Below are 18,138 nucleotides of genomic sequence, written 5' to 3' on the forward strand. Positions count from 1 at the left end.
ATTTCATAAATTATAATGTGAGATCATTTTGAGTACCCCATACCCAAGTAATATCAGTGTTCAAGGGAAAAAAACTTCCATTATTATTTTTTTACTTCTTTTTTGTTTATATTTATTTTTTTGTTGCCCTTGTTGTTTTATTGTTGTTGTAGCTATATTATTGTTGTAACTGATGTCGTGCTTGTTGGATAAGACAGAGAGAAATGGAGAGAGATGGGGAAGACAGAGAGGGGCGAGAAAGACACCTACAGACTGGCTTCACTTCCCGCAAGGCGAAACCCCTGCAGGTTGGGAGCCAGGGGCTTGAACCGGGATACTTATGTCCGTTTGCGCCACGTGCGCTTTGCCCACTGCGCTACCGCCACAGTCCCCCCCCATTAGTATATTTTAGAGAATTTTATCTGTCAGCAACTTAAATATATTATTTAAAATTGAAGTACAATACAAGTAGTAGAAAACATTTTAATGTTAAAACAAAGACACCTAAATTCATCCCTTGACTGCATTCCTATTTAAACTGTAGAATCTGAGATCACTTATTCAATTATAAAATTGAATACAAGATCACTGATTCAATTATAAAACTCTAGGGATTTTTTTTTTTTCAGTTTAGCTCTAGTTTTGCAATAGTGCACTAGGAAAAATGTGGTCTCTAAGGAAAATTCACATAGCTTTGGAGCAGGACAAGATATATACATACATATACATATATATGAACATAAACATATATGGACATAAATTGCCCATTTATTTGAGTAAAACTAATATAACTGAATTCAAATTCATGTCTTTCTTTATATAACACTAACTAAACAATTTGTGTTAAATATGCTTTCATTGGGAGCCCAGCGGTAGCGACGCACGTGGAGCAAAGCACAAAGACCAGTGTAAGGATTCCGGTTTAAGCCCTACCCCCCCACCTGCAGTGGGAGTCACTTCACAGGTGGTGAAGAAGGTCCGCAGGTGTCTATCTTTCTCTCCCCCTCTCTGTCTTCCCCTCCTCTCTCCGTTTCTCTCTGTCCTATCCAATAACGATGACATCAATAACAACAACAATAATAACTACAACAACAATGAAAAATAACAAGGGCAACAAAAGGGAAAATAAATAAATATAAAAAATAAAATAAAAATATGCTTTCACTGAAAAAATAAGATATATTTATTGACTTTGGATTATCAGTGTAGGAAAATAGCAATGAAACTAGGATTAAGTACAAATGTAAGAGACTATAGCATAAGTAATCTGTATGTCAGTTAAGTGAATGGGTGAAAGGCCTTAAAGCAAATGTTCTTTAGCACCTGTCTCCCTCTGGAAAATCACAGAAAGTCACTACCATCCTCTGGATAACCAAAAAAAATTCCTGGGATTTCTTGCCTTTTTTTCTTTTTCTTTTTTTTCTCTCTCAACTAGTCCTAGTAGCTGGAGGAATATTTATCCTCAGTAGACTGCACTTGACCTGGCTGACCTCCAGCAGTGAGCTAGAGTCATCAGGAACAACGTTTTGTAGTCAACAAGGACACAGTGACTCTTCTACAGTGTTGGGGCCATTTTTTCCCCAAGAGCACTGGTGCTGAGATTCCCCCCAGGGATGCTAGGACTTACCATTTGCATCACAACTGCAAAATCCAGGGAGACTATTTTATGCAAATTTAGCTCTTCACCTTATTCACTGGTGCCAAAGTCCTTCATGCTCTTTTTTCGTTTTACTTCTTCAGTTTAAGAACTCTAAAGCCCCTGGAACTGAGAAGACCTCAGTTTGGATTTTCACTCAAGAGTAGCCTGTTTTATCACCAGTTTTTCCAGAGCAACCACATCCTCTGCATCCACTCAGTTTCCAATTCCTTTCTTTTTTTTTTTAATACTTTATTTACTAATGAGAAACATAGGAGGGGAGAGAAAGAACCAGACATCACTCTGGTACATGTGCTGTCGGGGATTGAACTCAGGACCTCATGCTTGACAGTCAGATGCTTTATCCACTGCACCACCTCCCGGACCACTCAGTTTCCAATTCTTAGTCCTATAAGCCAGATGACTACTTTCGAAAACTTTGTTTGAAGAGATATAAGGCCTTAGCTACTCAAAATGTAAGAAGTTGAAAAGAATACATGTTTCAAGGGCAGTACTACTTAGTATAAGCCATGTAGCTTACCAACATTTCACTTAGCTACACAGCAGTCCTCTGCAGTATCCTGGGATCCTTACGACACAGTTAAAAAGTCTGAGATTGGGAATAAACTGCTCACTCAGTTTATAGTATTCCTTTACTGGGAATTCTCTCTGCCTCCCCTACCTCTGCCTTTCTCTCTACCTCTCTGCTGCTCACTTTTCCTGTCCCCCAATTCAATCACCTTTTCATTGGTGCTCTTGTCTCTCCTTAACCATTTGCTCATAAAAACAAATAAATGACATTTCATTAACATTTTCTCAACATGTTCTTCAAAGAACAATAAATCACAGTTCCTAATCACTCTTTTTGCATATATTTATAAATAGATACCTAGTCACAGAGATTAGGAAAACTGTTACTTGCACCAGGCCCTGACAGGACCATGTAAATAATGACATTGACTAGTAGGCATCCAAGTATGAGTAGTCCCTACCACTAAACATTTTCTCTCCAGTTAAGAACAACACTTCAAATGGATCAAGGACCTGGATGTTAGACCATAAACTATCAAATACTTAGAGGAAAACATTGGTGGAACACTTTCCCACCTAAACCTCAAGGACATCTTTGATGATACAAACCCAACTGTAAGGAAGAATAAAACAAAAATAAGTCGATGGGACTACATCAAATTGTAATATGTGCATTCAATCAGGTGCACCACCGACCAGCCCCTAGGAACTACATCAAATTGAAAAGCTTCTACACAGCCAAACAAACCATCACACATACAAAGAGAGCCCTCACAGAATGGGAGAAGATCTTCATATGCCATACATCAGACAAGAGACTAATCACGGGGGCGGGAGGTAGCACAGCAGCTTAAGTACACGGGGTGCATAGCGCAGCGTAAGGATCCCAGTTCAAGCCCCTGGTTCCCCACCTGCAGGGGGGGGTCACTTCACAAGCGGTGAAGCAGTTCTGCAGGTGTCTATCTTTCTCTCCCCCTCTGTCTTCCCCTCCTCTTTCCATTTCTCTCTGTCCTATCCAACAATGACAACAATAACAATAATAATAACCACAACAACGATAGACAACAAGAGCAACAAAAGGAGAAAAATGAATCCTCCAGGAGCCGTGGATTCGTAGTGCAGGCATCGAGACCCAGCAATAACCCTGGATGCAAAAAAAAAGAGAGAGACTAATCACCAAAATATACAAAGAGCTCAGCAAACTTAGCAACAAAAAAGCAAATGATCCCATCCAAAATAGGCAGAAGATATGAACAGAATATTCACTACAGAAGAGACCCAAAAGGCTAACAAACACATGAAAAATTGCTCCAGGCCACTGAATGTCAGAGAAATGCAAATAAAAACAACACTGAGATACCACCTCACACCTGTGACAATGGCATACATCAAACAAGACAGCAGCAACAAATGCTGGAGATGCTGTGGGGACAAATGAACCCTCCAGAACTGCCTGTGGGGATGTAAATTGGTCCAACCTCTGTGGAGAGCAGACTGGAGAACTCTCACAAGGCTGGACATGGACCTTTCATATAACCCAGTAATTCCTCTCCTAGGGATATATCCTAAGGACTACATAACATCCAACCAAAAAGATATGTGTACACCTATGTTCAAAGCAGCATAATTCATAATAGCTAAAACCTGGAAGCAACCCAGGCGCCCACCAACAGATGAATGGCTGAGAAAGCTGTGGTATATATACACAATGGAATAATACAGCTATTAAGAACAATGAACTCACCTTCTCTGACCCATCTTGGATGGAACTAGAAGGAATTATGTTAAGTGAGATAAGTCAGAAAGACAAAGACGAGTATGGGATGATCCCACTCATAAACAGAAGTGGAGAAAGAAGAACAGAAAGGGAAATTCAAAGCAAGATTTGACTGAGTTAGGAGTAGGGCACCAAAGTAAAAACTCTGGTTGAGGGTGAGGGTAGATGTTCAGCTTCACTGGGGGTGGGGGGGAGGCGGACACAGACCTTTGGTGGTGGGAATGGTGCTTACGTACACTCCTATTAATTCATAGTCTCACAAATCACTAATTAATTCATTAATATGAGAGGGAGGAAATAGATTGAATATCTCAAACTTTTGTTGCCCTTGTTGTTTATCATTGTTGTTGTTGTTATTATTGTTATTTTTGCCACTGATGTTGTTGGAGAGTACAGAGAGAAATCCAGAGAGGAGGGGAAGACAGACAGGGGGAGAAAAAGACACCTGAAGACCTGCTTCACCACCGCTTGTAAAGCGATCCCCCCTGCAGGTGGGGAGCCAGGGCTCGAACCGGGATCCTTACCCCAGTCCTTGCACTTGTGCCATGTGCATTTAACCTGCCTGACTCCTTATCTCAAACCTTTTGATGCATAGACCATAGCTCTGAGTATACATGCCTTCAATCTAAGCACCTCAGACTTCAAATGGGTAATCTGATTGAATTTTAACAGTGGGCTCAAATTGTTAATGTATCTCTAATAATGACTTGTTCTTTGAAACACTAAATCACCTATAAGCTTAGACCAGGGAAAACAGAAGCAACTGGTGGTGATACTTTATAAGATATGACTACATGTAAATGGCATAAATTATAGTGAAGTCTTGTATGATACAGAAAATCCTAACCCAATTGTCAAATAATTTGGTTACAGTAGTAACTATCTATTGCTTTCTTAAATCCTTAGACAGAAAGAAATTTCCCCACTCCTTACAAAACCCATGTTTCTCCCAGTCACTTCACAAGCAGTGAACTGCAGATGACTGCCGATGACTGTCTTTCTCTCCTCCTCTCTATCTTCCCCTCCTCTCTTCATTTCTTTGTCTTATCCAACAACAGCAAAAGGGGAAAAATGGCTTCCAGGAGTAGTGGACTGGTAATACAGGCCCAGAGCCCCAGTGATAACCAAGGAGGCAAAAAATGTAAATATCAGCAATGCCATGAGGTAGATACTGTCTTTCTGCATTTACATGTAAGTGGAGGTGCAGATAATTTATCCTGTTCCTTCTAAGCCTATGCCTTGTAGTAGCTGTCCTGTTCCAATGAGCCTGTGTATAAATGGGCCTTCAGAAATCTTATTTACGAAGTCATAGATGTTTCCCATCTTAAGTTTTCATCTGAGCCCTGTCCTTATCTCACCTCCCCTGGCTTCTCTGTTTACAAAGTCTTTTAACTTTGACATAGTTCTTGGCTCTACTTTTCAGCTGCCACATAACCTTTGCTAACACCGCATTCATCATCATAGCTAATGAATCCTAAAGTTTCTCAGAATTAGAACAACCCCTCTATCCCTTCCTGGTGTGGAATCTTTGAAAAATACACATGCTCTGTTCCCTCCAAAGATGAAGAAAGTTTAAAGTCTGGCATTCTCAGCCGTTTCTTACACCAGATCAGGACTTTCAGTTCAAATCACTACTCAGTTTTAGAATCTGTATGAACAAAATTCTTTGTTTTATTTTATTTTTTAAATGCTATTGCATTTTTGGAACTCTTTTTTTTTTTATTGTTATCTGTTGGTATCCTTCTAGCTCTGCTTCTGGGATCCCTTCTGTTACATTGCTTGACGTTGTGGTCTATTTATATGGTCATTCTTTTACATTGATTTGGTCTTACTCCCCCTGCCTACAGGAGATTTTGGTTTAGTCTTTGCCATTTCACGCTTCTTGCTTCTCCCCGCCCCCTATCCTACATACTTCCTTGGTTGCTGCGGTGGGAGGAGAGAGATGGAGGAGCCCATTGTGTTGTGACTAGGTTGTTGGACTGCTTGCCCGCTGGTGAAAAAAGATTAAACTGCGTTCTCAGCTCAGCCAGGAGTTTCTGGTCATCTGTGTCTCCCGCCCGTGAAGCCAGCCCAGAGAAAACAAGTTATCTTTATTTATTGGATAGAGACAGCCAGAAATCGAGAGGAGGGTAGAGAGAGAGCCAGAGAGACTCCTGCAGCACTGCTTCACCACTTGCAAAGCTTTCCCCTTGCAGGTGGGGACCAGGGGCTTGAGCCCAGGTCTTGCAAATTGTAACATGTGCGCTCAACCAGGTGTGCCACCACCTGGACCCCAAATGAAACTCTTTTTATCTAAACTGATTTTGCTATTATCTTTAAAAAAAACAGTAGCTAGGTTGCTGGGGTTGTTGAGAACCTCCAATCACTGATTTGTAGCATTTTCCCATTTTTGTGGTGTAAATTCTCTTACCAGCATGATGCATGAGAAGTCTCTGAACATAAATCTCGGGGATGAGCACACAGAACTAGTACTTAGAACCTCAGCACAGCACCCCATTCTTTCATGGCAGCAGAACTTTAGAGAGCACTGTTCACTCTGTGTGATTATTTTGAACGAAGTCATTATAACCAAGAACCTGTCAGAGTAGCAGGAAGTGGAAAATTCTTCAACATAATACAGGCCATATACCATATGTCTTAGAAACCAGAGGTGGAAAATCGGAAAAGGAAATGGCTAGGAGAGGGGGTAGAGAAAAGAAAAGAACACGAAGGTAGAAAGCTTCCATAGCAGCTGTTGTGAAGGTTCTAACCAGTGGGATTAAACCAATACCCTGCAGGCAGGGCGGGCCACAGGCAAAACAATGATTATGTAAACAGACCACAGCATCAAGCAATGCAGGGGACCTGGTGTAATGACCAACAGCCATATATGACAAATCCACAGCAAACCTCATACTCAATGGAAACTAGACAAGGATGTCCACTACTATTCAACAAAACCCTCAACGTCTTCGCCAGTGCACTCATGCAAGAGGATATCAAAAGAATCCATATTGAGGGGGTCGGGCAGTGGCGCAGTGGGTTAAGCGCACGTGGCGCAATGCGCAGGGACAGGCGTAAGGATCCCGGTTCGAGCCGGGATAAGGAAAAAAAAAGAAGAATCCATATTGAAAAGAAAGTTAACTATTATTTGAAGATTATATGGTATTATACCTAGAGAACCCCAAAAACTATACCCAAAAAAAACCTACTGAAATCATCAATAAAATTAGCAAAACAGCAGGATTAAATCAAGACTTACAAAACTGTGGCACTTATGCCTACACATGATGAATGAGACAAGAGGAAAGGGAATTAAAGGAAGCAATCTCATTTACAATTGAACTAAAGATTTTTTTTTAATATTCCTGAAGTAAATCTAACAATGAAGTTGAATAATTTTTTTTTGTAAATGTTTTGGTTTTTTTTATTATTAGAGATTTAATACTCATTTGCAAGATTGTAAGGAGTATAATTGTAATAGGGATGTAATTCCATACAGTTCCCACCACCAGAGTCCTGTCTCATCCCCACCATTAGAAAATTTCACTATTGTTTTAATCCCTCTGGAAGTATGGGTCAAAAATCTTTTTGGGAGCAGGAGGTAAGAGTTCTGACTGGTATAATTGCTTTTCCACAGAACATGGTCATTGGTAGGTTGATCTATACCCTCAGCCTGTTTCTATCTTTCTCTAGTGAGGTAGGGATCTGGATAGATGTGGTTCCAGGAGGCATTGGTAAGGTCAGGATGAAATCAGTTCCTTACCCTGTTATTCTGCCTCTGCTGACCTCAGCTCAGTCAGTGCCAGTGCCACCATGTCATGTTATGCCGCAACTACATTTTTGCTTTGGATTGTATCCAGAGATGCCAAGTCTGAGATGTCAACCTTCCAACTCCAATAGTCTGGTGAGGTCTTTTCTAATACATAGGACTACCTAGTTCCACTTCAGACATCGCTTTCTCTAGTAAAGTTACAGATCCTAGATATAGGCTAGGGCCTGGAGGACTGGGTACATGTCTACATATATCCATAAGTGAGGGGCAAAATAACCTCAAAATAAAAGTGCCTCATAATCCCGTGATTAGATTTAGAACTATTTAGCTCAGAAAGCTAATGGAAAGGCCTAAAGAAAGCACCATGAATGTTCTAATCAAGTATTTATTACTTAGGCTTAGACACCCACTTCTCCCACCTCCTACTTCACTTCCCTCAATCACTTTATCTACTCAACTAATTATACAAAAGATAATTAATCTTATTTTATAGCCTCAGTATCATCACCCCAATAATCTTTTTTATTTATTTATTACTGAATATAAACAGAGAGAAAGTGAGTGGAGAGGAGGGAGAAACAGAGAGATAGATACCTGCAGCCCTGCTTCACCACTTATGTCATGAAGCTTTCTCCCTGCAGGTGGGGACTAGGGGTTTTGAACCTGGGCCCTTTTGCACTGTAGAGTGTGTGCATTTAACCAGGTGTACCACCACTTGGCACCTTTAAAACCACATGTTGGCAATTGTAGAACATTAGCAAAGAATGTAATGCTTTCCTATACTTATTGACAACGTTTCTACAAAATTTGAATTATTTTAATGTAGTTATATATCAGTTTTAGCTAAATATTGAACTTATAGTTCAATAAGAGGACATATTCAATTTTGAAAAAGTTAATTTTATTAGTTTTTTTAGTAGAATATGCCATCTTCTCTTGTAGCTGCATACTATTCCATTGGGTATATATGCCACAGTTTTTTAACCATTAATCTATTATTGAGCATGGATTGTTTGTTTTTATTTATTCCCTTTTTGTTGCCCTTGTTGTTTTATTATTGTAGTTACTATTGTTGTTGTTATTGATGTCGTCATTGTTGGATAAGACAGAAAGAAATGGAGAGAGGAGGGAAAGGCAGAGAGGGGGAGAGAAAGATAGACACCTGCAGACCTGCTTCACCGCTTGTGAAGTGACTCCCCTACAGGTGGGGAGCCAAGGGGCTGGAACCGGGATCCTTACACTGGTCCTTGCACTTGTCACCAGCTGTGCTTAACCCTCTGCACTACCGCCCAACTCCTGAGCATGGATTGTTTTTATTACAAAAAACTTATACAAGCAAGGCTATGTATAGATTTTTTGGATAAATGTTTTTGTGTTCTTTGGATAGATACCTAAGAGAAAAATTTCCAGATCAAATGGTAGGTCTGTTTTTAATATTTTGAGAAATCTGCAGACTATTTTCCATGGGGTTGGACTGACATTACACATAAGTAGTTGTTATAGTTGTGGGTGTGTGTGTGTGTGTGTGTGTGTGTGTGTGTGTGTGTGTGTGTGTGATGGAATACTATCCAGAAGTAAAAAATGATTAAATGTTTTCTTTTGCTACAACAGAGATGAAATTTGAATGAGTTAGTTGTATTAATAGTCCAAAAGGATAAGAACAAATATCAGATGATCTCACTCACAGACAGGATCTAAGAAAAGGAAAGCAAAGAAGAACACAAAGTGAATCCTCAATGGAATATATTCTGTTGCAGCAGATATGTGGATTGGGAAAAAAGACGGGAGCACTGTTAAGGGATATTGGGTAATCTAAGTTCAGATAATTGAATGGAATGAGGACTTGATGGAGCATGAAATGTACTGATTTTTAGCTTGAGGAAATGTGGAAATGTTCCTCTGTGACAACAACAGTACTATAAATCAACATTTCTTCAACAAAGTGGTACTGAGGTTAGAAGAAGGAGGAGGTGGTCTGGGAGGTGGCACAGTAATAAAGCTTTGGACTCTCAAGCATGAGGTCCTGAGTTCAATCCCCGGCAGCACATGTACCAGAGTGATGTTTGGTTCTTTCTCTCTCCTATTTTTCTCATAAATAAAAAAACAAAATCTTTTTAAAAACTAATTTTAAAAAAAGGAGGAGGAGAAGGAAGAGAACACAAGTCTGTTGAGGAAAAAAAAAAGAGCAAAAAATGCAAAATAACTATGTGTCAAAGGAGGCAATCAACAACTGTAAAACATGGGATTTAAAAGAAGTTTGCAAGCACACAAAGCCAACTGGCTAGCATTCTTATTTTTGTAAAAAAAAAAAAAAAAAAAAAAAAAAAAAAAAAAAACTTGTTTACAATTTTGGGGGTTGTATAAAAAGCAACAAAATATATCATTAAAGACAAAGATAATGTCTATCTTATTTTATAAATGATGTTAAAACTAATTATTTGGAAAAGAAAAAATATGTCCAAGGTGAAATCAATCATGGGGAGGTGGCAAGCAGATGTAACATCTAATCCAATTGCACTTTCAACTTCTCCCACAACAATAATCTTAATCAAACTGCAGCTTCCGATCATCACCCCCTGCGGGGGTCAAGGGGCCATGAGAAATAAAGCAGTATCATGAATGGTAAAACAGTACTGCAAGAGTCTCTTTTTCCTTTCTATCTCCTGCCTCAATTTTTCTATGTCCTCTCAAATAAACAAAAATAATGTTGGAGGTCTCTTAAATTATTATATTTTTCTAAGTACTTAGGCAGTAATTTTTTTCTCTAAAGTAAAGAAATTTTGCCTGTTATCTACATGGATACCCTTGGCCTTATTCAGAAATAAGAAACATAGTCTCTCTCACACACACCGCATAAATTTGATTTGAGAAGTACCATAAAGACTTAAGAGGTGTGTCATGGTCTGGGAGGTAGTGTAGTGATAAAGCTTTGGACTCTCAAGCATGAGGTCCTGAGTTCAATCCCCGGCAGCACATGTGCCAGAGTGATGTCTGGTTCTTTCTCTCTGCTTCTATCTTTCTCATTAATAAATAAGTAAAATCTTTAAAAAAAAAAAAAAAAGACTCACAAGGTGCAAATAACTCCCTCATAGTTTTGCCTCAGCACTTACAGTCATCTTGTTATCTACATAAATTTATTTCATTGGAGTAGGGCACCAAAGTAAAAACCCTGTGTTGAGGGTGAGGGTGAGGGTGAGGGTGAGGGTGAGGGTGAGGGTGAGGGTGAGGGTGAGGGTGAGGGTGGACGCTCAGCTTCATGGGATGGGGAGTGGGAAGGGGAAGGGGGATGGGATGGGATGGGACACAGACTTTTGGTGGTAGGAATGGTGTTTATGTATAATCCTATCAATTTGTAGTCATATAAATCACTATTTAATTAATATGAGAGGGGAAAATTGAATGTCTCAAACCTTTTAATCACAGGTTGAGTCTTTTTAATACATAGGCTGAGTCTTTGATATGTTGACTCTCTTAAAAGCCTAGACCAGGGAGAACAGACGCAACCAGTGGCACAGCTATATACAAATAATGTCAAAGAACATAAATTATGGTGGTGTTGTGAATGATACAGCAAATCCTAACAAAGGGATATGTCAAAGTTAACCCAATTGCCCAATAATGTGATTATAGCAAAAACTACCTATTGTCTTCTTAAACTCTAAGATAGCAGGAACCTCCCACTTCCTCTATAGAGCCCATATTTCCCCCAGTCCTGGAACCTCTAGGGAGGGGCTCACTTTCCTGCATGTTTCTCTCAATTCATACCAAATGATATTGCATCCACCGATCCCAACCTAATCAAAGCAAGGAGTACCACCTCAGCATGCCTCACTTCAGACTGTGTCCAGGGACTTCAGGCATCGAATGTCAACCCTTCACCCTCATTACTCAGATGAGACCTTTGCTTTCATAGTATTCTCTAATTCCATTCCAGGAGGTTCACTACCTAACAAAGTCTCAAAACCTAGATATAGACCAGGTCCCGTAAGATAGAGCATATGTTCACATGTATCCATAAATTAGGGCAAAATACATACCTGAAAGCAAAAATACATAATAGTCTGTAGTGAGTCAGTATGAAGTTCATAATGAAATAGTGTCTACTTAGACTTTGATACCCTCCTCACCTACTTCTTTTTACAGTTGTCTCACTCACTACAAAGCTAACCTCATCAAAGCAAGGACTGCAAAAGCTGAATAAGGGCAAGAGACTGGCATGCTTGAACGATGACTCTTTAGTCATTATCAGGCTACACCATCAGCTGGGGCCCTATTTAGGGAGTCCTGAGATTCCCAAACAGACATGATGAGCCTAGACCTTGAATAAATCTTTCTCTCCATTGTTACGGTCATTCCTATCAGGAACAACACAATAGACCCCATTTGTGGGCCCCCATAGGACCTTGCCCTCAACTTGGATCAACAATGGTAAAGAATGTTCCATCCTCTGAAGGGAGGCTGGAAAACATACTCTATGCTACACCAGAGGAAGATGAGTCCTGATATTGGGGCAGCTTGGAACGTTCCTACTTATGACCACAGAATGTGATCTTAGATCTGAGGGATACAGAGGTCACACAGGCTCCTAAGCTGAATATGGGCCCCAGATCACATGAAATCGATGGAGTTCACAGTCAACAATATTTATACACCTTTCCCATATTTGGGAGCTACTTTCTACCCTGACCCAGCTTTCTGGTCCTTCTTCCAGCCATGACAACACCTCCCCAGACAATAATTAGGATCCACTTGCATATCAGATTTCAGGCTGGGGGGGGGGGGGAAACTAGTATAGCCACAGGCCCTTTGGAATATAACTAAAATATGTCTACTAGCTATCTACAAAAGGGAGGGGCCCCCCTAATACTTCCTCTGCACTATTCCAGCCTTTAGGTCCATGATTGATCAACAATTTGTTTGGCTTTGTATGTTAACTCTCTTTTCAGTCACCAGGTTCCAGATACTACCATGATGCTGACCAGACTTCTCTGGACAGACAACCCCACTAATGTGTCCTGGAGCTCAGCTTCCCCAGAGCCCTTCCCCACTAGGGAAAGAGAGAGACAGACTGGGAGTATGGCTCAACCTGTCAACACCCATGTTCAGCAGGGAAGCAATTACAGAAGCCAGACCTTCCACCTTGTGCATCCCACAATGACCCTGATTCCATCCTCCCAGAAAGATAAAGAATAGGAATAAAGAATAAAGTTATCAGGGGAGGGGATGGAATACAGAGTTCTGGTGGTGGGAATTGTGTGAAGTTGTACCCCTCTTAACGTATGGTTTAGTCAATGTTTCCTTTTTATAAAAAAAAAATCTAAAAAATAAAAAACTAATAAAATGAATTTTTAAGTATTTATTTATTTCCTTTTGTTGCCCTAGTTGTTTTCTTGTTGTAGTTATTATTGTTGTCGTCATTGTTGGGTAGGACAGAGAGAAATGGAGAGAGGAGGGGAAGACAGAGAGGGGGATAGACACCTGCAGACCTGCTTATTTTTCAGATCTAAAATATCAATCTAAATATTGGTCTAAAATATTAGTACCATGGCCAACACTTTGAATAAGAACAAATCTAACTTTTTGTCTAATAATAACAAATAGGGTGTGACAGCATTTGCCTAAAGCTGGACTTGGCCATCACCCTCTCCTCTTCCTTTTGAATGATGGTTTCCACTCTTATTGCCATACTAGGAATCACTTGGGGACACTGCCTTAAGAAATTAATATGTGGGGTGGAGGGTAGATAGCATAATGGTTATACAAACAGACTCTCATCACACTCCCAGATCTCAAACTGTATTATAGGGCCATTGTCATCAAAACTGCTTGATACTGGAACATGAACAGACACACTGACCAGTGAAATAGAATTGAGAGCCCAGAAATGAGGCCCCACACCTATGGACATCTAATCTTTGACAAAGGGGCCCAGACTATATTACATGGGGAAAGCAGAGTCTCTTCAACAAATGGTGTTGGAAACAATGGGTTGAAACATGCAGAAGAATGAAACTGAATCACTGTATTTCACCAAATACAAAAGTAAATTCCAAGTGGATCAAGGACTTGGATGTTAGACCACAAACTATCACATACTTAGAAGAAAATATTGGCAGAACTTTTTTCCGCATAAATTTTAAAGACATTTTCAATGAAACGAATCCAATTACAAGGAAGACTAAGGCAAGTATAAACCTATGGGACTACATCAAATTAAAAAGCTTCTTCACAGCAAAAGAAACCACTACCCAAACCAAGAGGCCCCTCACAGAATGGGAGAAGATCTTTACATGCCATACATCAGATAAGAGTTTAATAACCAACATATATAAAGAGCTTGCCAGACTCAAAAACAAGACAACAAATAACCCCATCCAAAAATGGGGGGAGGACTTGGACAGAATATTCACCACAGAAGAGATCCAAAAGGCCGAGAAACACATGAAAAAATGCTCCAAGTCTCTGATTGTCAGAGAAATGCAAATCAAGACAACAATAAGATATCACTTCACTCTTGTGAGAATGTCATACATCAGAAAAGGTAACAGCAGCAAATGCTGGAGAGGGTGTGGGGTCAAAGGAACCCTCCTGCACTGCTGGTGGGAATGTCAATTGGTCCAACCTCTGTGGAGAACAGTCTGGAGAACTCTCAGGAGGCTAGAAATGGACCTACCCTATGACCCTGCAATTCCCCTCCTGGGGACATATCCTAAGGAACCCAACACATCCATCCAAAAAGATTTGTGTACACATATGTTCTTGGCAGCACAATTTGTAATAGCCAAAACCTGGAATCAACCCAGGTGTCCAACAACAGATGAGTGGCTGAGCAAGTTGTGGTATATATACACAATGGAATACTACTCAGCTGTAAAAAATGGTGACTTCACCATTTTCAGCCGATCTTGGATGAACCTTGAAAAAATCATGTTGAGTGAAATAAGTCAGAAACAGAAAGATGAATATGGGATGATCTCACTCTCAGGCCGAAGTTGAAAAACAAGATTAGAAAAGAAAACACAAGTCGAACCTGAAACGGAATTGGAGTATTATACCAAAGTAAAAGACTCTGGGGTGGGTGGGTGGGTGGTTGGGGAGAATACAGGTCCATGAAAGATGATGAATGACATAGTGGGGGTTGTATTGTTAAATGGGAATCTGGGGAATGTTATGCATGTACAAACTATTGTATTTACTGTTGAATGTAAAACATTAATTCCCCAATAAAGAAATAAATTATTTACAAAAAAAAAAAAAAAACAGACTCTCATGCATGAGGCTCCAAAGTCCCAGGTTGAATCCCCCTCACCACTTATAAGCCAGAGCTGAACAGTGCTCTGGTTAAAAATAATAATAATAGTATGTGGGGGGTCAGGCAGTAGCACAGCAGGTTAAGCGTAGGTGGTGCAAAGCTCAAGGACCAGGTAAGGATCTCTGTTAGAGCCCCGGCTCCCCACCTGTGGGGGTGGGGGGTGTGGGGGGGGTCACTTCGCAGGGGATGAAGCAGGTCTTCAGGTGTCTGTCTTTCTCTCCCCCTCTCTATCTTCCCCTCCTCTCTCCATTTCTCTCTGTCCTATTCAACAACGACATCAATAATAACTACAGGGAGTAGGACGGCTGAGGGACTGCTGAGAGTAGGTTTAAAGGAATCAAGATTTTTATTTGTTTAGTAGGGCAGTACAAAAGTATGGGACAGGGAGTCGGGCGGTGGCGCAGTGGGTTAAGCGCACGTGGCGCAAAGCGCAGGGACTGGCTTAAGGATCCCGGTTGGATCCCCCGGCTCCCCACCTGCAGGGGAGTCGCTTCATGGGCGGTGAAGCAGGTCTGCAGGTGTCTGTCTTTCTCTCCCCTCTCTCTCTGTCTTCCCCTCCTCTCTCCATATCTCTCTGTCCTATCCAACAACAAAGCAACGTCAACAATGGCAATAATAACCGCAACGAGGCTGCAACAACTAGGGCAACAAAAAGGGGAAAAAATGGCCTCCAGGAGCGGTAGATTCATGGTGCAGGCACCGAGCCCAGCAATAACCCTGGAGGAAAAAAAAAAGTATGGGACATTATTTTAGGTACTGTAAAATAAGCAATTATTATCAGGGGTTAAGAATACTCTAGCTCCATAAATTGTATGTGTATTTATCAAAAGTTCGGTCCCATGAGATAAACAATTATCTGCTGAGGTATAGGTTACTCATGACTGTAGAGTCTTAAAAGTTTACCAGCTAGCTGAGCCACACAAGTTCAGTTTCCAGAAGTAACTTCCAACAGCCTCAACTGAGATGCATCTGAGCAGGAGTAGAGGCAGCAGCCAAAGAGACCGACTTCAGGCTGGCTGTGCTTTTAAGTCTGTTCAGTCCACCCACAATGCTTTGTGCACTTGCACAGAGGGGATCCACCCACGGGATCCATTGTGCGGTTGGGCAGATCACTACATGCCCTCCAGCCAAGGCTGACCTCAGCTGAGTACTGTGTGGGACTTCCAAGGTTGGCGGTTATACTGCATCACAGCTGCTGGCTATGATAACATCACCCCAGAACTCATTCTTAACCTGGGTCCCGCAGCAAAGAAGTGGCTCGCTTCATTCCTGTCCCACATCTTGGAATCTGAGTCTATGCCCAAAGTTTGGCGTCGTGCGAAGATTATAGCGGTTTTGAAACCAAAGAAAGACCCAACACTGGCCACCAGCTATAGACCAATTTCTCTCCTCTCCGTGTGTTACAAACTCCTTGAGAGGCTGCTTCTGTCACGTATTTTTCATCTTACAGAGAAATTCCTATCACCCGCCCAGGCTGGTTTCTGCCCAGGAAGATCTACCTGCGAACAAGCCCTGGCCCTCTCAACTTACATTGAAAATGGATTCCAGAAGAATTTAAAGACGGGTGCTGTCTTTGTTGATCTCACAGCAGTCTATGACACAGTTTGGCACTGTGGTCTCCTAGTCAAGTTCTCAAGATGCCTGCCTCCATAGGTGGCCAACACTATATCGTTTCTTCTCCAAAACAGAAGATTCCAGGTGCATCTGGGTGACAAGTCTAGCAGATGGAGACTTGTCTCAAGTGGCCTCCCCCAGGGCTCTGTTCTGGCTCCTACGCTATTTAATATTTACATCAATGACCTCCCAGAAACTTCTTCAAGGAAGTTCATCTACGCCGATGACATCTGCTGTGCAACTCAGGCATCAAAGTTCGACATCCTCGAGGAAACACTCACGAAAGACATGTCTCTGATATCTGATTACTGTAAAAAATGGCGACTAATCCCTAGCACTGCAAAAATGGTACCATCTGTTTTCCATCTACACCATGCCTAGGCCTCGCGTGAGCTTAATGTGCAGCTTGGCGATACGAGAATCCGGCATGAAGCCCAGCCAGTCTATCTTGGCGTTACTCTCGATCGCACCCTGTCATTTCACGAACATCTCATAAAAACTGCAGCAAAGGTGGGCGCGAGGAATAACATCATTGCAAGACTGGCCAGCTCCTCATGGGGCGCGAGCGCTTCCACACTATGATCATCATCTCTGGCATTATGCTATTCCACTGCAGAATACTGTGCCCCAGTATGGTTCCGTAGCCCCCATGTCCACTTGGTCGATTCCAAATTATATTCCTCCATGAGGATAATTTCTGGAACCATCCGTTCCACCCCGGTTCCATGGCTGCCGGTTCTTAGCAACATCGCCCCGCCAGATATTCGTCGGGATGCGGCATCATCTAAGTTCATTTCCCACGTCTACGCTCAACCGGACCTGCCAATATACGCGGATATCTTTGCCCACCCTGTCCAACGCTTGACGTCTCGTCACCCAATCTGGTCCCCTACGCCTACACTGAACTTCTCTGTTCCAGACTCTTGGAAACAGAGTTGGCAGTCAGCTGAGGTAAAGAACAAACACCTCATCACAGACCCCTGCAAGCGTCAACCCGGCTTTGACCTAGCACGTTATGATTGGGCCCTCCTCAATCGCTATCGAACAGGCCATGGCCGGTGCGCCGCTATGTTCCATCGCTGGGGAGCCAGAGACAACCCGAACTGCCCCTGCGGCCACAGACAGACTATGACCCACATAGTCAACGACTGCCACCTCTCCAGATTCAAAGGAGGTCTCAAAACTTTACATCAGGCTCAACCTGACGCTGTTGACTGGCTACGGAAGAAGGGCAAACGCTAGAAGAAGAAGAACTGCATCACAGCAAGCCACCACCCACCCCCTCCCTCTCCACTAGTGTATTTGTTACTTGCACCATTTCAGGTCTTGGATAGCTAGCTATCTTCTACTATCAGACCGATCCCGCATTCTACTTTACTTCCTTAGAAAGCCTCTCCAGCTGGGGGCAGGGCGGTAGCTCAGCGTGTTAAGGGCACGTGGCGCCAAGCCCAAAGACCTGCGTGAGACCCTTTTGGAGTCTCCCTCTCCACACCTAGAGTGGGGGTCGCCTTACAAGTGGTGAAGCACGTCTGCAG

Source organism: Erinaceus europaeus, chromosome 7, assembly GCF_950295315.1.
Source record: "Erinaceus europaeus chromosome 7, mEriEur2.1, whole genome shotgun sequence".
In the NCBI taxonomy this organism is placed as follows: domain Eukaryota; kingdom Metazoa; phylum Chordata; class Mammalia; order Eulipotyphla; family Erinaceidae; genus Erinaceus; species Erinaceus europaeus.